The sequence below is a fragment of the Athene noctua genome, chromosome 6 (genome assembly GCF_965140245.1).
Source record: "Athene noctua chromosome 6, bAthNoc1.hap1.1, whole genome shotgun sequence".
Lineage (NCBI taxonomy): Eukaryota > Metazoa > Chordata > Aves > Strigiformes > Strigidae > Athene > Athene noctua.
Genome location: NC_134042.1, coordinates 24,034,825 through 24,059,226, shown reverse-complemented (window position 1 = coordinate 24,059,226; position 24,402 = coordinate 24,034,825). Strand labels below are relative to the sequence as shown.

The 24,402-nt window shown below is 36.5% G+C and overlaps 1 protein-coding gene across 6 annotated transcripts in view; it reads right to left on the bottom strand.

The window, feature by feature from the left end:
- NPAS3 (neuronal PAS domain protein 3) overlaps positions 1–24,402 on the bottom strand; it is a 612,152-nt gene that overhangs the window by 186,148 nt on the left and 401,602 nt on the right. The window lies entirely within an intron of this gene.

Genomic DNA, 24,402 nt, shown 5'->3' with positions numbered 1-24,402 from the left:
CAAATATGTTTACAGCTTAGGTCTATAGAAATGTTATGAATTTCATCCCTTTGGTGTAAAACTCTAGATCAGATTTTACTATGACAGGTTCAAATCTTTGGATGTGGTTTCCATTGCAACTGCAAAAATCAAAATACAACTACACAGATTAATGCATACTTTCTGAAACATCGGTGCAGTTAATAAACAAAGGACTATATTCTAAACTGACACATGGAGTAAATCACTGCACATCAAGATGGAAATACACCTCTAGGAATAAGATTTTATGCTTTTTGTGAGGCTGATTATTGGCAAACAAGCATTCACTATTGCAAAAGCAAAATCACAAAATTCCAGAAATTAGAAATGCTAAAACAATGCAGAAAATAAGAAACACCCTAAATGTTGGGATGAATAGGAAACAATCCTAAGAAATCCCATCCCAAATATCCCCTTGGGATAAAAGTATGTGTAAAGTAAAAACATATATAGTAAGTAGTATTATAGTAAGTAGCATTTGAGAGAACAGCCTGGTTTTAGAAGAAAAAATAAAAGATGCATGCAAATTTGATGGATATATATGATGACAAAGTCACGTAATCATTTCACTCCTTTTCAAATACAGAACAGTGATTTCTGAGGTTTTTGAATTTTTTTATTCTTCTGCTTCTTGATTAATTTCTAACACGCTCCTGGTCAGGAGCCGTGTTTGGCAACTGTTCACCCCTCTCTGATGTAGTAGGTGGTGGAATTAGTTCAAAAATCTGTGTTTTCTAAAAAGAATAAACCACATATTGGAAAACAAACCCTCAGTAAAGACACTGCATTAAAGAAAGACTCTAATTTATATTTATGAATTAATAAAAATGTAAATCTGCATAGATTTCCTTCACGTAAAAACATTTATATTATGCAAGCCATTTATGGCCTCTTATAAATCATCATCATTTCTTTTCAAATGATTAACATCAGTTCCTTGAATTTCAACATCAATAACAGGTGAAAAATTTGGAACAGCGAAGTTCAAACTTAGATTCATACAAGGACAATCAAAACCTTTATGCATTTATCTACCCATTATGCAGTATTTCTTTTGCTACTATCCACTTTCCCTGTCATGGAAAGATCAGAAGAGTAAATCTTTAGAGATCTTGGCTTAAGTTTTTCTGATGCTCTGTCCCATGCTCCTTTGAGGAAATTGGTTTAATTCTATGTTAGAAATAAAACTGAGAACTGTCACACCAATTCCCTGGCCACCTATATATGTTCTTGCTAGAACACCATTCTCCACAAGCAACAATAAAATGCCATTACTGAATCAGACTAATGGCCTATCTTCAATGGTCAGTTTTTGGGGGTCTGTCTGGCAGTGTGTACCTAGATGCTCCAGAACAGTTTGAAATATCTATAATTATTATGTAGGTAATGACAAGTCTGCTAGAAGTTTCTTTCTAGCCTCTAGTTGCTACTAGTTGGCATGACCATGATATCTGATATTCCTTGTAATTATTTTTTATAACTGGTGTGCTCAAGACTTCTTGGGTTTTTTTTGTTTGTTTTTTTTTTTTTTTTTTTTTGTGGAGGGGGGAATCCTGTTATGTTCTTGGTTTAATGATATCTTGAAGAAAGCAGTTTCAAAGGTTATTTGTGTGTCATATAAAAACAACTTTCCTCTTCTCAGTTTTTTACATATCCAGGCTTTTAGTGCAGTCGCCTTGATCTTCTACTTGAGAGAGTTACATACAGTTGGAGCTAATTTATGATCTGTTCTGTTTAGTACACTGCATTAGTGTGTAATTACCTGGCATATCTGGATATAGTTTTGTAAGAACAGCAAAAAATAATTCTCTAAGTCACTGATGGCTTTCCTGCTTCTTTTCTATACATCATCTTGTTTAGAAATTCAGGCTTCTTAACGAAACAAAGATTTGAGGAAAGCTTTTAGTACTGATTAGGCAGAAATATTTTCCTCAGTGTTGCTTTGGAATTGGCTGAAACCAGTTTTGCTGGAAGAATATAAATTAATAGAACTATCTCTGGTTGACACAACCGTGAGAAGAAATTTCAACCTTCATGGCTGACATTGGAAAGCCATCAGCAGCTAGTTCAAGTCTTAAAGTGAGAAGTGTTAAGACATCTTAAACACTTGCTACTTTTTCATGCCATTGACTCTGATTGTCTCCTACTAGTTAAACAGGTTTAATTCTTTACCCTTTTATTCTCTTTCTGGGAGACTTCCTTACTTTTGCCTCCTAGTTTTACAAGGGAGGTACTACGGAGGCACCACTGATGGGACTGGCAGGGCCAGTGCAGCATAACCACAACTCCTTTGGTTTGATTAGTCACTTCCTGTGCCATAAAATTAGTTCATTATGCAACTGAGATTACTAAATCATGGTCAGTCATTCTTTCTCCATTTCCTTTCCCACATCCCTGAAGTTATGCTTGGGTACAAATACTGACCAAATTCAGCATTTTGTTCAATGGAGCAAAATCAGAAAGTTTTTGTAAAATCAGAAAGTATTTTGTAAAAGCCACAGATTAACAGCTAATGGAACATCTAACTAATTCCATGCCCAAAATACAAAGACATTAGAACAAAAGCCCCTAGTACTAAGGTCAAGTCCTAATACCTAAGAAACACAGCAATAAATATAGGGGGAGAAATGGCCACCTTCCAGTGCAAGGCAATTCCTCTCACCAGTATGAAAGGGCTGAGATGGACCACTTTTGTGACAATGTTGTTGTTCCTTATACAGGTCAAACAGTAGTTCTGAAGGACTGTCTCATTCGTTATTCATAGGTATTATTTATGAATATTTATTATTTAAGTAATGCGTGTTGAAATTTTTCAATTTTTCATAAAGCGTATGTCCTTTGTGCATGCCAAGAGACCAGCAGATTTCAGAGAAGGTGGCAGGCAACATAACAGAGGTTATGTTATATACTGAAGAAGAGTATGTGATACCATTGTATACTATCTATTCACAAACAATTTTGTTTTAATGAGAAATACCTGGAAGTATTATTCATCTTACTTATATATAACTAAGGACACAGTAAATGTGAGAAGTGTACTCAATTCAGTCAGCTTTCAAATCCCTCTTTTAATATGAGTGCCACAGTGTAATTTCCAGCCAGAATTTCTGAACAGTTTCACTGTAGTTCAAAGGCAGATAGGATTTCTGTTTCAGATGTTCCACAATTATTATCAACAGTAATACACAAATAGGACGTGCAAAAATAACTGTTTTTTTCATAGCATGTCCTATTTTCATTGAAGCAGAGGCCATGAACAGAGAGTGTCTTCTGTTAGGAAAATATTCTTGAGTTAATTTCTTTTTTATTTTTGTAAGTTAAGTTGACTGTCATAAAGTGAGTCCTATCCCATCTAGTGTGGCAGCTGAAAAAGGGTCAGGGTGACCTCAGATACCAACTTTGAGCACAATACAGTATAAGGAAGACTGGTAACTTCTTGTTTAAACCTACACTTACCGGTTTTATGTAAAATGTGATTAAAGCTGGTTTCCTAGTACTTTTGATTTCAGAAAACCATTATGTATTATGCTGTTTCAATCACCACAGGCTACTTTTTAATTCTTTTTTTTTTTTAACTGCCCCACTGTTTTCAACAGGCGCCAATTAAGATTCTGGGGTCAAAGGGTTAATTACATCTTCTTACCCACTATGTAGAATTTTCTGATTATTAACCAAGGTTGGATTAAGATGAAAAAGAACCGACACATATGTTAATGCTTGCCCCTCCTCGAGAAGATTTATCATAATACCACACTGAAATCTATATGCTTTCTTCAAAGCTGTTAGAGAATGAAATCTTAGAGGAAACACTAAAATAAACGCTTTAAAGACATCTGATCTATTGAACCAGTTTTCTTATTCCGGAAAACTGTTCTAAACTAGCCAGACAGGACTGAGACAAGATTTCCTTTGTCACATACCAGCAAGTCAATGTGGTAGACATGAAGGAAGTGAGATTCAAATGTAAAAGTCACTAGCTACAGCACCTCTGAATAATAAAGCTAATAATTATAATTTATATCCTCTGACATCAGAATAAAATGAAAATGTAAAGCACAGGTTTTTTACCCAAAATACTAAGTGCTTTTTAGAGTATTTGTAGAATAGTGAGATTATTTCCTCTCAGGATATGAAACCTACTGTACCACTTTGACCGAATATGCACTAATGTATAATGCATCGTACTAAATGGATTTATATTTGCCAGAGGAATTTTGTCCCAGGCATTTTTGCATATTCCCACCACAGGCAAATTTAATTCACTGGAGTCTTACTACAGTGTCCTTCTGGAGAGTATCCCCATATTTCATACTATCCATGAAGTCCCTAATTCTTTTTAGTGTATTCCAATGCTGCAAAAACCCCTGTTACCCTGACCTAAACTCCAGTTAGAGTGAAGAATTACCAGTAGGCTAGGTTATTTTAATGACAGATTATTTTAAACTAAGCCTTCACCATCTGTTCCACCCCCTAATTATGAATGCAAAAAGAACATATTTCACAATTACATCAGTAAAAAGTAAGATATACATGATTTAAATGCATGCATGTGTTCTTTGTCCAATGCAGCATGCATCTGTGATGTTTTTCTCATCATTCAGGCTCTGATCAGGAGATAGGGGCTGGGGAAGGGAATACTTCCCCTGATAAAACAGATTAATTGATATACTAAACTTTTTCCTGGCAAACAGCTCATCTTAATGAGAATTTTTCGCTGTTATGACATAATGATATTATAACTGGAGCTAAGCATTAATTTGAGGACAAAGCCTGTCACCAATTAGACATACAAGATTCAGTAACAGCAAAAATATTTTAGTCTTCTTTTTGAGAAAGAGGCAGTATTGGATGCAATTGACATTTATGAAAGCAAATAGTCCCTCTCTTATAATAAACATACCATTGCATCATTTATTGTGTTACAGCATGGCTTAAAAAACATCATTTACTAAAGACAGCAACAAAAAAGTTTCATTTCAACATGGCAACCATTCTAGGATGGGTGGGTTTAAAATGAAATAAAAGGCATAAATGGTAGCTAACAGAAATCTGATTCAATACATCAGTGCCCATCTACTGTGCTCTCACTATTAAGATATCAGAGTAATATCCTCCAGCATCTCTAACAAACACACAAAAGCATAACTGCTTAGGTGGAAGACCTGACCTTGGGCTTTCACAATTAAGTACTGTGAGACAACAGGAGTATTATTCCTGGAAATAGGATTTTATGTGGGATGTATTTGATACACATGAATAAAAATGAGTAATTACACTTTGATCATCTACTGACTTACAAAAATCTCTGAAAGCTTTATTCCTCCTCTTCAGTTTTTTTAATCCCTTGCAGAAAACAAAACAAAACAGAAGCCCAAATAAAATAAAAAGTCATAGGTCTCATTGCAAGGTTCCTTGGGCTACAAGCTTTTAACCATTGAATAAAAATCCTAACATCAAACACATAAACCATTTTCAACTCTCATACCACTGTCATTTTTTTCAATCATAGTCCACCATAAGGGTTATATGGCTACATGACCATAGACTCCTTGTGAATTAATGACACACATTTGGCAACAAAGCAGCATGTATTTGGCACCAAAACAACTACAGTAAAAAAGATGAGGTAAGAGGACAAGCTCAAAGGATGTGGTTAAAATGGACTTTGATGCCAGCTTCCTAATTTGTCATCTTTGTGCTCTTTGCTTGTATGGTCAGGATGCAATTTATGACAACAAGGAGGTGCCAAAAAATAAATGTGTCAATAATAAGGAGGTCTGCTTTATAGCTCGAAGCCAAGAAATGAAGGAGGAAGAGTAAATTTTACTGATTCCTTTAATGCATCTTTCACCAAGCTTACAGAATAAGTATGTTTATGTAACCGAAGCAGCAAAAACTTTACTACTTGGTTAGAAAAAACAGATTTTGCTCCAGATCAGAACCACTGTAAAAGTGGAAGTGTAGAGGAGAAAAGTTTCGAGGCAAGAATAATGTTTAAAGGTGGTAGTCAGGTTCTTAAGGTTGTACTCCCAGGTTTAGTCACTGATAAGAGAGTGACAAGTATCAGAGATGAGCCTGAGAGTCACAGAAAGGGCAAATCTCTAAGTGATGGGAGTTCAAGAAAAAACTCAGAGATTAAGAGTTTGACAGTTTTTTGCATACAAAAGCTATGAATGACTTTTAGGGATCTCTGTCTTGTAAATAGCAATTTATTATTTTTCTAGAAGACCACTCTATAGTGCTGCAAAATCCCAAATCATCCTGACTGCATAGAGGAAACTGCATTATGAAAGCTATTAGACTTGCTGAAAAGTTGGCATCACAGTAGGGGAAAAAAAATATATCCTTGGGTTATATTGCAGTGCTATTAGAAGAGAGAAATAGTGAGGTTTGCTAATGTGAAAAAAAAAAAAAAAAAATCCAGGACAGACAGCTTGCATTTATTCTTTCTGCACCCAGTTTATCACAGGATAAAGTTGTTTGGGGTTTTTTTTGGCAAATCCCATCATATAACATGCAGACAACTGAGTCAATGCCAAAATACAGATAAGAACAACAAAACTGAGTTACATGATAGAAGCCAGATGATCTTCAATTATCTCAGTGACATTTTTTTGTCAAGTACTTTCACTCTTTTGCTATATCTTCTATATCTCTGCTTATTATTGTGCTTCTGTTTGATTAACTCATCTAAATTACTGGGCTGAACTGCTGAAATTCTTCATGTAGATTTTCATGTAGAAAACACACTGATGTGCATTGAGGGAATTAAACTATTTCTTAGAAGAGGTCTGATGCTTTACCCAGTACAGCATTAGCTCTGCTGAAGTCAGCAGGCTGTGCAGGTTATTTTAATTTACATATTAGGCTTCCATGGGATTAAGATTTTAACTGTCTGATGACCTACTACAATTTGAAGCTTTTGGATTGTTTTACATTGACGGAGAGCAGGCAACCTCTCTTGAGTAAAATATTTTAGAAGGTGAGCAGTACCCACTAGTGAGAGATAGGAAGTGTGAGTTTACTTTCTTTGCTTCTTTTGGAGTAAGTGGAAAAAGGTAAATGATACAATAGTCATTTACATGACACACAGACAATGTTGTAGTAGTTATATTGCAAGAAGACATTCAGTAAACTGTATATTCCATGTGTCTTATCAGTGGTTTCCAATCTGTGGTCTTCCATCTGACTGATTTCAACTTGAACTATTCAAACTGAGATCCGAACTAGTCCAACATTCTGGACGATCTGAACTATTCATTCTGAACAACTTCAGCATGAACTGTTTGAAGGGGCTGTGAAAGGTAACTGAAAAAAGTAAACATTGCCCATAAACTTAAATTCACCACACAGTATTTAAACCATCAATGGACAATTTTTGGTATCTGCTGGTACACACACACAAAAGGTTAAAACTGCTGTTCTCATTGACAAGTGCTATTTTTTCAGTGTTCATTCTTCTGCATAAATGATTAATTTCTAAAACAAAACACTGATTTACATTAGTACATGGTATTAGTGGTTAGTATGAACCGCTGTTGAAAACCTCTGAATTTAAAATCTTACCGGGAAGAATATTTATACTGTCTTTGCTATTCTCTTTTCTAAGAGGAGGGATAAATATACTAGTGTAAAGAAAAAGGGAGAAAAAGGACTCCTGAGGGAGGGATTCAACACTGTCGCACTTAATTAAAATTCAATTTTGTGGGAGTTGTGTATTAAAGCACTGACCTTTCATCTTTATGATGCCAATTCTGATGAGCTCCTACCCTTCAATTATATAGGATTCCTTGTGTTGGTTCCAGAGTGTTTGGACAGCAGATTGTGATGCCAATAACTGCATGCCATCTAATACAATCAAATATATCTATTTAGGATGAGACTTATCATACAGAGATTACACTATGTATCTCTTATCCTGAGAATGTGATCACTTTAGGACAGGATTAAGTGTATACCTGGCTGTGGACTGGCTTTGCTTTGGATACAAAGGGTTTGAATATCAAGTGGTTTCTGCCCTTCGGTGGTACAAATATTCTAATCACATATGCATTTGTGCACCGAGAGGTGCTGACCTGAGTAAAGCACTTGACACTGTATGCACCTGCATAACGTTTACTAACGTAAGTGCCAAAACTGAAAGAGTAAGGTGATGCAGTAGCAGGAGCTATGATAAATAGTGAGAGTTAGCAGAATGCGGGCTGAGTCCCCAGACCTGCACCTCAGACCACACAGCAAGACATTGTGGGAACCTGATCTGACTGGAACGCTGTGTAGGTAGAAGCACCTATACAAGCACAATTGATTGTGGAAGCAATAAGTATTGTTGTGAATGTTATTGCTTCCAAAGCTACAAGTTTAAAGCCCTTTTGTGTAATGTATGAATATTTCAGTTTATGTAAGCTCCATTCAAACTGATCTTGTATTCATTGTATATCTGCATGTTTGGTTCGCTTTTCTTTCAATCTACACAACCTGACAGTTTGTGAAAGTAAACAGATAAAGGTATCTAAATGTCTGTTGTCCAAAAAAAACTATGTGAAAAAATTATAGGGAAGAATTTGTGATATAGAGTTAATTGCACTCTTAAAACAACACCTGCACTCAGTAGGTACTCAGACGCTCTGATGATTGATCCTGACGATTGGCTTTCTAGAATTAGACCTCTAGCCCAGAATGTGTTCTCACTTGCATCACAGTTTCATACATATGAAGCAGAGAGGCTGTGCTCAGGGAAGAACAGGATGAGAAGCTTATGTTTAGCATATTTAATCTATTAGATGGCAACACAGACAACCAAAATAGATTTGAATGAGAAACTGAGTTGAGTTCTTTGCCTGGCATATCATTCTGATTTATACTCTTCTTGAAAGAGGAACATGTTGAGAATACTTTATAGACAATGGAATATAGAGATAATATGAACACAGAACATTCAGAACAAATCCTAAATCCATTCAATCGAGTGCCATTTCTAACTGTAACCCTTAAGCAGATACATGGAAAAAACCCCACACCCGTGATATCTTCAGCCTTTTATTCCATGTTGTAATGCAAAGATGACAGAACCTGGTCCTAATCAGCTGAGAGTTCCTCCAGCTGTCATTAATCTTTGTACTAATGCAGGAGAACCATTTGCTACACCAATTCTTTCTCCACCTATGGGAGTGTGGAGCAGTTCCACAGATGTCCACTCTGAAGTCTTCTAGGATCCATATACAGCTGGACTAAAAGGAGCCACTTACTTTTCCAGAAAAGACTGGTACATAAAATCCTCCAGAACTGTTACTGTCACTTGACTCAGTGCTTTGAGTCTTGAAACAAGAAGAATCTGGACTGGCATGAATCAGAACCTGCTAGTTACTAAAAGTTAGGTTTATAGAAGCATTAAAAAAAAAAAAAAAACCAAACCCACAAAAGTATAACCCTTTAAGGTCTGGATTGTGAAGTGGTTCTAACAATCTTAAAATTAAGTTCTCTCTACTCTGCATGTCTGTCTGTCATACTAACAGCATTCCAATCTATGGCTAGTTTTTTCTAGATTTAACAGTGGGCAGAGGTCTTGGAAAAATCCCTACATGTTTAGTGAAAACAGACTGATAATGCAAACAGGACCCTCTGAGAGCCTTTGCAGCAATAAAAGCTGGACCATGAGTTTCTGTAATATTAGATATCACAAAGCAGAGACCTTTCAAACGCACTGAGCATTGAAAAAGTCTCAGCCAGGTTGCACTGTCTTAGGCACAAAAGTCAACAGAAGACAAGATGGAAATCTACAGAAATCTATGCTATGATGTTCTGGTACCCACAGAAGATTTGGTTTCCATTCACTCATCTGTGAAGTTAAGAGCAGAGAACACAGGAGTACTGCAAATATGTGAATATGTGAGACTAACAGAAAACCAAACAATTAACTTCCTGAAACAAGTTAGAGACTTCATTAATAAAAGAAATATATCAAAATCTTCCCCTGAAGTAGTTGTCCAGTACATCTGCATTCTACACAATAAAGCTAATCTCTATGCTGGGTTCCAGTACTTCCTTCAAGGTTTTTGAGGTTACAGTGCTTCAGTCCAGAAGTACATTTCATACGAAAGTGGGGAAGGCACAGTTATGTGAAAATTATCCTGATGGAATTGGAGGTCTGGTCCTGAATGATTTCAGGGAATCAGCTCAGTTTGCTACTACAAAACACCACTGCTATGTTGACCTTCCACTTCTGTTTCACAGCTGGAATATGAGACCAGGTGAGAAGACAGCATGTAGCTCTGCCATCAACAGGGCTCTAATCTCACCCTAAACTGTGAGGAAATACTGTTTTTCTCCCTCCCTCCCTTTTTTTTTTTTTCCTGAGCTCACCTCTAATGTCTGTGTAGGTAAAGATAAGTATGGATTTTGCTGTTTACCAGCCCACTGCATAAATTCAAGCATATCAACAGCACAGAGCAGCTCTTTCAGTGAAAAATGTTTATATTATTTTTTAAATACAAGCTAATATATTATAATGGCACCTCTGACTGCTGCAGTAGTTAAGGGTCTGTTTGTATTTCCATAATAAAATCCTATTTTCTAGGGTGGGAAGGGGTAAGTGGGTTATGATTTGTCCATATAGCACCAGCAGAAGCTGGAAACACAATGTTTCAACCAAGAATGTTTTTCTTACCTTTTAAAGGCAGTTTCACAATAACCATGGGAAAACGTTCCTCTGTATATTTACCACAGGGTTTTAGTGTGCAGTCACACTATCATGATATGCCCTTAAGGGGTCCCCTGGAGCAGCTGCAGCATAACCTATCAATAACCTGCTCATCAAAGGGTGCTCAAGATTTCCTTGACGCTGCAGAGTGCAGTAGCTGTCGGTTGTGCCAATAACCCACACACCACATTATCTAAAGGGCCCCAAATAAGTCTTGACACCATCAACCCTAATGCTATTTATTGCACATGCCAACAATCTATATATTGTATCCCGTGTCCCAAGTAGGAACTGACATGATTGCTCTGCACTGTTACTATCCGTTTCACTCCAATTTGTAACAGACCTGAAGCTTAAAGTCTCTCGCTAAGATGACTGAGGTAAAACCGCCTTCATCAATGCAACTGACGAAATAAAACTCCTCCTTTTGTCAAATGTTAGCACCATTTTCCTGTTATTCAGAACCACCCAGACAAAACCAAGGAAACACTTGTAATTTCTTCTTACTATGATGCTTTAAACACACAGTGTGAGTGTAACGTCCTACCTTTTCCTGCTTCCATGGTGATATTATTCTTCTTTCTACTCCATTAAAAAGTCACATGTATCTGCAATTGACTCCTGCCTTGAGCAATGTCTTCTTCCAGACCCTGAGTAATACCTTACATGCTTTCTAGGTTGTCTAAATTGCAGGCAGTTGTCGTCAGTTATCTGGGCATCTTTATTGTGCCATTCTAAATTCCTGCTCCTGCTACCTGAAGGTCCTGTAATGTTGCATTTTGACAATGTCTCTTCCTCCTGATGCAGCGTACTGTCAACACTTACTTGCGACACATCACTGAAAGAAATTCTAGTGCAACTTCAACCATTTTGTAAAAAAATAAATACAAAACAGAATTGAATCAAAAATTCTTTTATTTGTCCCAGTAGCTTCTTATTTTCTCCATCTTCTTCCCTCTCCTTAAACCACTGGAAAACTACCTGAGCCAGAATCAAATAGAATCATAGAATGGTTTGGCTTGGAAGGGACCTTTAAAGTTCCTCTAGTCCAACTCCCCTGCAATGAGCAGGGACATCTCCAACTAGATCAGGTTGCTCAGAGCCCCATCCAACCTGGCTTTCAATGTTTCCAGGGATGGGGCATCTACCACCTCTCTCGGCAACCTGCTCCAGTGTTTCCCCACCCTCACTGTAAAAACTTTCTTCCTTATAGCTGGTCTGAATCTACACTCTTTTAGTTTGAAACCCTTACCCCTTGTCTTATCAATCAGGCAACTAGATGCTGTCAGTGCTTTTTATGCTGCTACGTGAATGTGTTCAGATTCAGATTCTGTTCTGTTACCATATCCAAATGAACATGCTGCCTGACACACAACACAGAAAGCAGTATAGACTTCCGCATGTAAATTTGCCATTTTAATTGGCAGCAACCCTTCCAACTTAAAATAAATAAATTTAAGTGGTCATGCTTTAACGAGTTCCAACATTTATCCAAATTTCTTCAATCTGTTTTCAGTCACTATAGTGAAAAAGAAATGGTGTTTTATCAGTCCTTCCCTGATTCTGGTTTGAAACCAGATGGGAAAGAGCAGAAGCAAACACACACAAGATAACTGCAACAGAAATATAACCAAATGTTTTCTAATTCTGAGAAGACTGTTTGAGTTCTTAACTAGGGTTTGAAATCTAAACAGTATTTTCAGCCTAGTAATATCCTTAGTAGGATTACAATTCAACTTGCTAGAGGTGATTTCCTATGGTACTTAAGACTTTTCATTTCTGAATTATATTTTTAACAGAAAATAAAATAAACACGCCAGAACATTTAGAAATTCAAAATGCTTTTTGACCCTTAAAAATGGACATTTATGATGTATGAAACTTTAAAGCACCCTTGTTTGGAACTGCAACATATCTAGCTGCATATTTCTAGCTAAACATTGTTGGAATAAAATTCTCCCTCACAAGCTTCCTGTGTCATTTCTCAACCCTGCAATGAAGTCACTATGCCACCCACTGATATAACAAACTTATTAAAATTATTTATGAAAAATCATATAATACAACAAATGTAGAACTAGAATTTCTAATTAGGAATGCACATTAAAAGGAAAAAAACCCTGTCAAAACCAGTTTTGGAAACTAAATAGAAAGTATGTACATAATACAGCTATTGCTACTGTCTTTATTCCAAATAAAAGAGGCTTCAGATACCTTTGTGGTATGTTCATTAAGATGTGTAGATAGATCTACAGATAATCTACAGGTTAAAATAGATCATATAAAAACACAGAGTACAGGTTAAAAGAGCTGTGAATGGCAGATCCATTGCATGCAGATTGGAAAGCATTCCTAGAATCTTTGAAAGTAAACTGAAAGATTTTTGTCATTGCTCAGAGCTGTATAAACACTGTAAAATTAATTATTTGATTCAGAAAGCTACAGACAAGAATTTTATGCAGAGAACAGAAAGAAATCCCAGAACTCAGGCTGAAACTTTATCATAATCAGGGAATTTCCAGAGACTAACTACTGATACATACTACAGACATACTGTATTTGGAGCAAATCCATACAAATCTATCGATATTTTGTGGTTCACATACTAACTTATGACAGACTAACTGTCTCTGATCTACAATAATTATATTCTACACATTACAAGTAGTAACATTTCAAAAATCACAATTATCCAACTACTTAAAAGCTCTTTCCTATTACACACTAAAATGTTATGCTTCTTGTACAAATGATATCACAGCAAAAACTGCTCTTTCAAATATTACAGTTTTAAATAGCATTTACTATTTGTAAATGCTTGTTGAACACAGCAGGTGTCAAAATGATTTAGCATCACGAACAAATATATATGGTTGCTTGAGCCCAAATTTTAGAGTAGATAAACCTATTTTCTGGTTCTACGTTTAATGGACTAGAAACAAGCAAAAAGGCAGCTAAACCGTTGTACGTATTCTGGCAACTCACTGCTTCAAGCAAACTTTCTCATATGAAGTACTGTGCTTAAGACATAAAAGCAAATCACAGGTCTCACATATTCAGTGAATGGCTCATCTGTAATATTTCCTCTTACAGTTTTCAAGTAGGATTGTGCACTACAGAAAAAAATGCAAAGGTAAAAGCAAGAGCACACTGTTATGCAGTCTAAAATCAATAGACAGAGAAAGGACATTAACCAAGAGGCTAATAAAAAGATGCTGTCCTAGACAGTAACATAAAGAGCCCTGATATATTTTTCTTTTCAAAAATGCTGTTCCTTATGCCAATTTTCCCCCAGCACTGCAGTAGTTTCTCTGTGTATATACACGTCATCTTACTTTTTTTGTCTTGTTCCAATTTTATGTTTGCATTTTATTTTCTCATTTCCTTCCTGCTACTCCCCTGTTTCTCTTTACTAGCTTGATGTTTACACAGACCTTTACTAGAATTGCAGGGTTTGGAGAGATCCCATTTTTTTTTCTTTGTTGTAATGCCCACATTTTTTTTCCCAGAGAAAAGATAAGTTTACCCAGAAAATAAAAAGCTAATACAACCTTTTGCTCATCAACAAAGTATGTCTTGTTGTAGCCAGGAATAAGTTAATAAAACAGGGAAAAAGCTTAGTGGCTTAAAGAAAAAAAAAAAAACCCTCCTTGGGGTTATGAACGAACAATGTTGTTTTTTCTTCCCAGCGTGCAAGGATTTAATTAAGTGATAACAGTCACCTTGGGGTGGCTGCACAAGGCAATAATATCTAGGTGAAGAAAAATGCTGAAGAGAGTTGAGTACAGTCAATTTATCTTCAGAGAAGGCAATAAATGAACAAAGCATAGGTATTTGGCTGATTGTTTTGGAATGTTTCCATTACTGATAAACATCAAAATAAAAGGACAAAGATTTGGTATTTTCCGTATCTGAAATGTATTAAATACAGAAAGAAACGAAGGAATAAATCAGTGTGAGGTCATATCCTAGAGTTCTAATTGCAAATGGTTTGGTAATTATTCAAGCTAAACATAGAACAAGGGAATTTTAATGTTGACACAAAGGATAGAAATACAGCTGAGATGTGTATTTATAGCAAACACAAAACACTGGATGAATTTCACTCTGGAGAAAAAAAGTTGTAAGTGTAGACATATAGAAGTGATATATATTAGAGAAAATATATGCAACTTTGTGGTCAGCGACCCAAATTCAAGGATTTAAAAATATGTCTGCAGGAGCACTTCAGGAAACAAGGAGCAAGCTCAATTTTCTGTAAGCCTATGTACTGCCACCCTCATATGCAGAGACAGAGACTTGTGAGAAAGAGCAACATGAAGCAGAGAGGAAAGATTACCCGGAAGAAATATTCTCATTTACCACAAAGCTGCTAACAATTTGCTTTACATTATTTGCAACATGGGGTTTGAAAGGAATACATGAGCTGTCCTTAAGGAGTTTAATGTGAGCAAAGAGGTCTGAAAACTATGTACTCATTTCCAGTAACAGTACTCAGTCTTCCAAAACTTGGCACAACTTGGCGTCCAGCTACAATAGTTAGCAAGTGGCATGATCGGCTAAAGTCTTTGCCAAATGAACATGAATCATGCTTAATATGGAAGATGGGAGAAACAGCACAAACACAGTACTAATCTTGGGAACTGACCACATTCCTTTGTCCCTCTCAAGTTGGAAACTCTCATTTTCCCTTTAATTTTGATACTTTCCCTGAATTTGTCTCCAGCAGTGAGGGAGTTGATAGCTATTTTCCTTGACTTTTACAACTGGGTTAAATATTCCTCACTCACACACTTCTGCATGAAGAGGATGAAGCCTACAGACAATTGTTTTTTAACTGTGTGGACAGATATTCTTCCAAAGAGAAGGAACAAGTCAATAATGAATGGCTCACAAAACTGTCCTGAGGAAAAATATGACATATGTGTGCATATGTGTGAGAGCAAGCAGATGTATTTGAGTTTAAAGAAAAATAGCAATTTCTAAAAAACACACAAAATTTTGAATTTGAACAAAAATCAAATCCTACTAAGTTGCCTCGTTATGACTTCTAGTGTATGTGCAGCTACACTATTGAAATTAATACTGCTTTTCAGGGCCTGTCTTTTCAAGGTCCTGTAAGTAAGATCTACCTTAACAATTGTTCCCACCACTGCAGTTACTTTTCTCCTAAAAGCAATATGCCTTTTAAAAATATACTTTATGAACTACATAGAGGCATTCATTTCTCCTCTCTAGGAGGCTGAAGGTTTGTCACCTGACTGTAGGTGCTGTTTGGCCTTGGTAATATGATTCTAGCAAACACCCCAATTACAACTGCAACCTTATTGGTTGTCTCCATCAAAACACCAGGGAAGAACTTATATGAAGCTTGTCTTTTTCTCCAGGTCAAGATTGGGACACATGACACTAAGACATCTCTTTCATATGGTTCAGTATCAGACCATCTTTTTCAGGCTGTCAATCCAGCCACCTATTCTGAGCTCCACAGGGAATAAGAAGGGGTGTGAGCTTGGTTTGGCAACGGATTTGGTCAAATGACTACTCAGTTCACCTTAAAAAAATTCAAAACGCAAAAGTTTTGGGTTTAACTAATTTTTACTATTTAAATCTGATAAGTAAGACTGAGATTTAAACTTTAATTTTGTCTGAGCTGCAGGACTGGCAAAAATTAATATAACTAATTAGAATTACTATTATAAACTGCTTATGTTCTTCTAAGTCCTTCTATTATGCAAAAATTACCTCTGAGAAGTTCTAAAAATGCTACCTGAAAATCCAGTGTTAGAAGGTACTGATCACTGTAGTCTGCAGATTCAGGAAAGGCACATTATTTCAGTTCACATTCAACAGATTTATTAATAATTATAAACATAATAAAAAAGAGGGAAGATTGAGTCTTGCATAATCCAGTGGCCAAGATTCCCCTTTCCAGTTACCATGGAAGTTCTGCACAGTCACAGAGATGGGGCAAACAGGTTTTCAAACTGAGATACAATGTTATTTTTCCAAGTATGATCTAGAGGTGTTTGTAAATTCTGGTCTTAAAATCAATGCTGTATTGCAATGGTCAGAAAGACCATAAGAAAATGTGATTACTTGGGTTGTACTTTTATTTATTTTTTAAAGTTACTTTATGAGAGTTTTGAGGTTATTTTTATTCCTTAAAGAAGAGAAACCGTACTTAAACATGTACCAGAAACATGTACTGTAATTTGACTTAACAGAATTAAAATTGCTCCACAAATGTCTCCAACTGAGGGATGACATTAGTTACACGATCAGAGTGTAAGTCTTAGATTTAAAATATAATATTCATATCAAGTGTGAGATTATGCACTCACTGTTCTGTATTTGGCCATCTTCTTTTTTCTCTTTTTGATCTGTTTAATGATTGAAAATAACAGTATTTTAATATGTGAAACAAAGATTAGGTTGTTTCCCTGAACAAGCTGTTGGTTCAGCATCTCTACTAACTCAGAATATTCACCTGTTTTGAGGTATTGCAGTGCTAGATCAAGCTTACATCCCTACATATTCCTTGCTACCTTCAGGATACAGAGCATTTCTCATGAATCCAAAGGAGTAAAGCCTTGGAGTGGTTTTCAGAATGTGCTGGAAGGAGACAAATTTGATGGATCTGAGGAATGGAAAGGAGGGAGATTTGAAGGTCTAACAAAAAAAAAGAAACAAACAAACAAACAACAAAAAAAAGGAGAGTGGAAAACAGTAGGAGGAATGAACTAAAGCTCTCTTGACGATCCTGAAAACATGATGGAAAATGGGCAAATATTATGACTATAAAGTAAGGAATGAGGAAAAAAGAGGGACAGAAAGACAGACCAACAAGCACTGAAAATAGACAGAAAAAACAAAAATGTACAAGTGAAAATATAATGAGTTTAAGAGGAGAAGCTTGAAGCAGGAGAAAAACACTAAGTTGCACTTCCAGTAAATCATTTCATAGAATGAATGTCAACACGTCTGTGAACTTATAGGTATGCCAGCCAAGTTATTTGGTGGTCCAAACAGGGCCAGAAAAATAACAAATAATATCCTCTCCAGAACAGCTTACATGGCAAAGGCACAAGAAAGGGCAAGTACCAGTTCATTAATGTCTGAATGGAAGCAGAGATGAAGAAGGAGGATTTCTTTTCCTCTGAAGGATCTTTTTCCCAACTTTTTATGTTACTAACCTACTCCTGCAAGGGATAACTTTTATCCCTTGCTTACAAAGACTGATACCGCCTCTGGAAAATGCTAGACTGCACAAAATAATAAATTTTCCCACAGTACCTTCTTGTAAGAGAATACCCCTGGACATAACCGCAGAACATTTTGTTGTTCCCCTTAGAAACTGCTTTCGACTTTCTGCAGTATTTAAAAAAAAATATTGCCCAGCCTTTTTTAGCTGTGTTAATCTGTCCAGATTGACAGTCTAAGGCACAGCCTAGAAAAAGGACTTTTGTATGCATGTTAAGAGAAAAAATTCTTAAAGTAATCTGTTCTTACAGTGGTCAACACTGGACAGCTGTCAGCAAGAAAATACTGTATTCAGTATGAAAATCTGCTGTCACAGAACAAATCCTTTCCCCTTAAAAGATCTCAGGGAATACTTCTATAAGAAGTACATAGCAGTAATAAAGACAGGAAAAACATTTTGTCTTGGGTAAAACAAGTGCTTTCTCATTTATGTTAATATCAGTCAAAAATATTTGGCACATGATGCATATGTATCAGTGTGGAAATTTATTGATGAGTGTCAACTTTAGCTGAGGACACTAGCTCTCTACTTGACCCTTGCTTATTCCTGAGGATGCAGTATCTGAAAAGCCATGTGATGTAAAAATGTCAGTGCATCTTCAGTGTACACTGTTATTCAATTCTATATTTGACCAATCAGGCAAACATGTCATCTAATTTAGAACTTTGAAAATTTATACCAAAATGCTGCCTTCTTTTTTTCAGAAGTCGTCTCTTTGTAGTTATAAAGGCCAAAAAACATGTGTCTAAATTTGTCTGTACCCACATCTGACTCTGCGTGGGTTCTAGATCTCTATAGAACCATTGACCCGTGCAGTAGTACAAAATAAATGTCTCAGTGACTGCATTTATATACCTCCTTTTTAATACCACTCATCCAGTATGTAATATTTATTAGTTGTTATTAAAGTGAGCTTTACACTCCACCTTAATCAGAAACTCAGCGCATGTTATCTGTTGAAATTTCCCACTACTAAAATATGTTTTAGTAATAAACATTATTTTGGACTGTTAGGTAGGTGTAGAAACATTCCATAGAAATAAATACATGCAGGACTCCTGGTTTTACTCAGTTACTCCTGTGGAGTGACAACAATATAATGAAATTAGTTAACCAGGGCAAAACTGGTACAATTTGAGAAGTAATTAGTATTGAGGAGCCTCATCCACTTCTGATATTGCTGCACAATTCATTAGCCAACACTTTCCTGGGTAACATATGAGGGCTACATGTTTCCCTAAAATAGACTCAACCTGCTCACCTGAATTATTATAATAAGAATGAAATGGGAACAGTAGGCATCAATCTGCTAATATAATGAAATAAATTCAGTGTGATTTTGGAAGGACATCCAGTCATTGTACACAAGATGTATATGCTATTGAGTTTCTGATAACACTAGTGGGAAACCTATGAGGCTGTCTTTTTTCCAGCAATCAGGCTGCATCAATTACCAGGAAACAATCCTCACCTAATGTCCAGAACATGAGCTGCAGGGAAGGTTTTCCTTTTCCTCATCTTACTCTGTTGGTCTTGTTAACTGACATGGTAGTATCTTTGTAAGTACTAAGATTAACTAGAAAAATATTGACCAGCAGAGAAGATTAATTTTGGAACGGATTACTGTGAAGTAAAACATAGACTAAAAGTACATATATTTAGTAAACTTGCTCTTTACAATTATTTTTTTTTTTTTTTTTAAATCTTACAAATGTTACATTCTAGCATACATTCCATTCTGCAAACAAGATTTTAGATTTATTACTTCTGTTGTATCAGTGATAGGGTGAATTTCTGGAACAATTCAGTCAAACTGGTTTAGCTGTTCTCAAAAGCATGATAGAGACACTTTTACATTGCCCATGTGAAAAAATTCTTACGGCCTTTTCCTTAGACTTTTCGGTTCAAACCCGCTCTCATTTAACCAAGTTATGACTCTTTGAATAATTTACACATGCCTCATAGAAATTCACTACAGCACAACTACCAAAAAAATCTTAATGATTCCATTTAAACCATTCAGAAATACTGCTAGAGATGGCTGACACCTGACCAGAGCTTACATTTGCACCTCTAATTTGCATTAGGGCAGTGGTATGTCACAACCAGAACTAAGAACTGGCACTTGCCTGATCACATGCCTTCCAGTGATCTATCTGGTAGCTTGGAGAAGGAAGCTGCCTTGTCTGAACATGAAGGATGCATAAACCAGACTTTGTGTAGGACAAACAGAATGAGGCAAAAAGCTGCAGAGGATTGAGGAGGGAATGGAATGTCTTTGCTTCACTTGATTGAAGCAAAGACACTGGGATTAAGTATAGGGATGACCCTAGGATAGATTAATCTAGGAGCGAAGAAGATTTGGGCTATTCATAATCTGAGAAAAGAACTTTAAATCATCTAGTCTAAACTTAGTGGGCTCTGAGTCTGCTTTGATATCAACCAACATGGCAAGGAAGGAGTTAAGAAAATGGAACTAGATCTGTTAAGTAGCTAGGATGCATATAGAGGATTAGGGCTGGTAAAGAGATTGGAAATGGAGCTGATGGGAAATACTGACAGGCTGAGCAAGCAGGTGGGAGGCACTGGGAAGTACTGGAAATAGGAGAAAAGACTAGAGGGGACAGGCTAGACTATTTAGACACCATGAAACAGAACTGAGAGTTATTTTCCCACAATGGTAACCTTCCCTCCAATAATTGGAATGGCTCCCACAAATTCTGATTCCCACCACACTTTTCGCTATCAGAAAAACTGGGAAAATCATTGGCAAATTGTAGGGTTACAGAATATCTTGAGCTGGAAGGGATCCACAAGGATGATTGAGTCCAACTCCTGACTCCACACATGGGACAACCTAAAAGTTAAACCATATATCTAACAGATATGTTGAAACACTTATTGAACACTGAGAGGCCTGGGGTCATGACCACTTCCCAGAGGAGTTTGTTCCAGTGCTTGACCACCCCGTCAATGAAGAACTTCTTCCTAATATTCAATCCTGTCCTCCCCTCATGCTGGAGCACAAAGAGGAAATAATAATTTCTTTTAGTTACTCTGTTAATTCAAATGGCAAAAATACATGTAATTAACCTGAAACTGTATGTCTTCTAATAAACTATACTGGTTTCAGCAAGACACCATTTTTCTGACTTTTTTGTTTTCATTAGTAATATCATAAGAAATTACATCCAGAACAATGCAAAAAGAAAAGCATTAAGATTGCAGTTAGCACTGCAAAGCAAAACACCATTTCACTGGAATTCCTGCCTCATTTATTGCACGTGATAGATAATGCTGTAATGAACAGCCATTTGATATTTTATTTTCTCCTCAGTGTTCAATGTGTGGCCCTAGGCCTTATTTACTGCATTCGATGCAAACCAGGCTCTGAAGACAGAATTATAAGCTTCCTTGTGGATTTTTCTATGATGCTCATCACTACAGCATGAGTGCTCCATAAACATTAATTTATTTCTAAAATAACCTTGTGAGGTTGTAGAATAAGAGAGAAGATGTAGCTCCTAACAGTGTCCACATCATTATTTTCACTGATCGATGCTGAATACAACAATTAGCTTTACTAGATAAGGATCCTAATTTTGCAGGTATAATTGGATACCCAAAGAAAGGAAGTACAAACCAGGGTATGTAAGACTGAAGGGCAGGCTGAAGTTCTCTAACAACAAAACTGTTAGATGCCCAGAAGTCCAACAATGACAGTAAAAGGCCTTAAGTGTAAATAAACACTCATGTTTTTATTTCAGCTGCCTGATGTTAAGTAAATAATCCATTCCTATTACTTGCAGTGTGGGCAACAGCAGAAAAAAAGAAGTTCTACCAAATCAGTGCTGCTATCTAGTGAAATTTAAATCCATTCTCTTAAGCTACTGGGTGATGCTCTAGAGATGCTATACATGGTCAAGACTAGTGAATTTCAGCCAGAAAAGCAGACATTCAACACCTATACAAATCAGGCCCATTACAGCATGTAAGTACATAGATAACATTTTAGGCATCTGAAGTCCCGATTCTCTAACAAAGCTTTAGTGTCTTCATTTGCATCCTGAGAAATTTTACTACACATTGAATACTGAAGATGATACTGAGAGACCTTGACATGGATCCCAATTAAAATGTTAGCCATCTTCATAAAATGAGTCTGATATTCCTGACTGTAAGAGTGGAAAATGTTCCAGATAAACCAGTTTAGGCTAATCTGGAAGAAGAAAACACTTGTGTGTGTTATGATTACAGAGTCAAGAGGGAGCAAGTTCCTCACCTTTGGGACTAAAGAGTAAAACCACAAGTCACCTGCCAAAGTAATATGTGAGTGATGATGGATTCCCTACAAGGCAAATGGTGCCACAGCCTGAATACCCAAAAGGATAAGGGTTGAACAGGAGGTCTCAGATGCAGCCAGAGTCTACATTATTAAGGGATTTAACAGCAGCAGAGCCAAGTCAAAACCAGTCTTTCACTTTTAGGGATCAGATGTAGATAATGGATAATATGACCGTTTTACCTTAATCCCAAGAAAAACCACGCTGCTAAATACTATACAAACTGCTAGAAACTGAGGAGCAATGCTGGGGATTCAACTAAGCAAGAATTATGACATGACTGCTTGCATTATTACTGAAAGACACAGGGTAGTAAATGAGAAAACAACCTGTACTGCTTATGCACTGAATGAGAACTAGTGAATTGAAGCTTTCTGTAGTGAGGGGCTGATCAAAATCAAATTTTGATCTTTTTACCTATTAAAGTTTTGGCGGTCTAGGTAGACACCAGGAGCTTGCTAAGCTTTCCAGAGCTAGCCCCCTGGAACACTCCAGCCATGTCTTTACATTTCCTGCCATAGTGACACCAAAAGGCAGAATTTTGGACGGTGTAATCACTGACCACAACAAACTTGATATAATCTGAAATACATCTTTTGCAGGAGCCTACACAACACATTCTGCTCAGTGGACACAGCATATTTTTACAGAAGCTGGGCATAATTTTAGAAATGCCTTAAATAAGCCTTTGCTATTTCTAACATTCACTTTCCTTCTGGTAAACTGTCAGAATAGGGATATTCAGAAGTGCTACCCACACAATTCAATCCTCCCACAACTTCTTTATTTGAAGCCATACATTCATACATAGTGAATATGAAGGAGTGAATGCCTTTGAGGGTAAGCAAGACAGCCAATTTTTGTAAGCAATGTTAACCTTGTGTTCGAGGATTTAAGATAACCTTTGAATATAAAGATTTTTGGGAAAAATCTAACATGGGACAGAGTAACTCAATCCGAAGTTTCCTGCATTTCCAGCAAAGCATTTACTCCTGGCTATTTGGTGGACAAGGCACCAGACTAACTGGACTGCAAGTCTGACTCTGTAAAGCAATACCTATGCTATACACAATAAAACCCCCTAAGAAACAAGTCCTACAGAAACACCAAAGGAAAAGGCATCAAAAATCAGAATCCACTGAAAACATGACAACAAAGAAGGACTTGCACTTTAAGAGTGTGCAGACCTTGTGTTAGCTTTCTGTGGAGGAGAGAATTTCACCCTGTTTACAAAACAATCATTTCCAATAGAAAAGACAGATGCTAAAGAGTAGGCGGAATAAAACTTAGTGTCCCCTAACTCATAACCTCCCTAACTCCTTCACTTTTATACATACACATAATTCATATATATATATATATATATGGAATAAAAAGTGAGAAATCAAAGTACACTTACTCATAAAGACTCGCTGTCTTTCACAGATTAAAAAAAAATAGTTAAGGTACTGCTTCTGCATTCAAAGAACTCCTAATGTGCAAAATTACTGAGAAAAAAGAATAAATAAACTCATCTAGCAGCCCAGTTTAAAGATGTCGTGCTGCTTTATCCCTATCATTAAGAGACTTATTTTAGTGTCTTTAACTTTTTTCATTGTCCCCATACTGCCCTTTGACTCATACACAGACTTACCTATGTTATTTTAAGGGGTTACTGCTTCTGGTACTGCCTGCCTGGAGGGCTTCCAATATTCAGCAGTAAACTGTTGCTAGGTTTTCAATTATTACTAATCAGCAAGATAAATGCAGTCAGAAGGACAGAACATTTCTGTAGTTAAAGCTTTTTCTTTTCAAAAACTATAGGAGGGTTTGCTATTCAAATTCTCTGTAGGCCCTATAGTATTGGCATTAATTTACTTGAATTATTACCATCTGAGCAATAACGATTTGGCCTGGATACACTTAATTGGTGTTTTTCTTTTCTGTTTGGATCCTTTAAGAGAAAGAATGACAAACATGTAAAACTGACTGGGTTTAATACTGTGTAGGATGCATTTGAAGCAATGGAAGGGGCATGAAAGGACAGGGACGGGAGGGACACTTTGATCCTGAAAGGTTTGGAGACATGCAATTAAAGC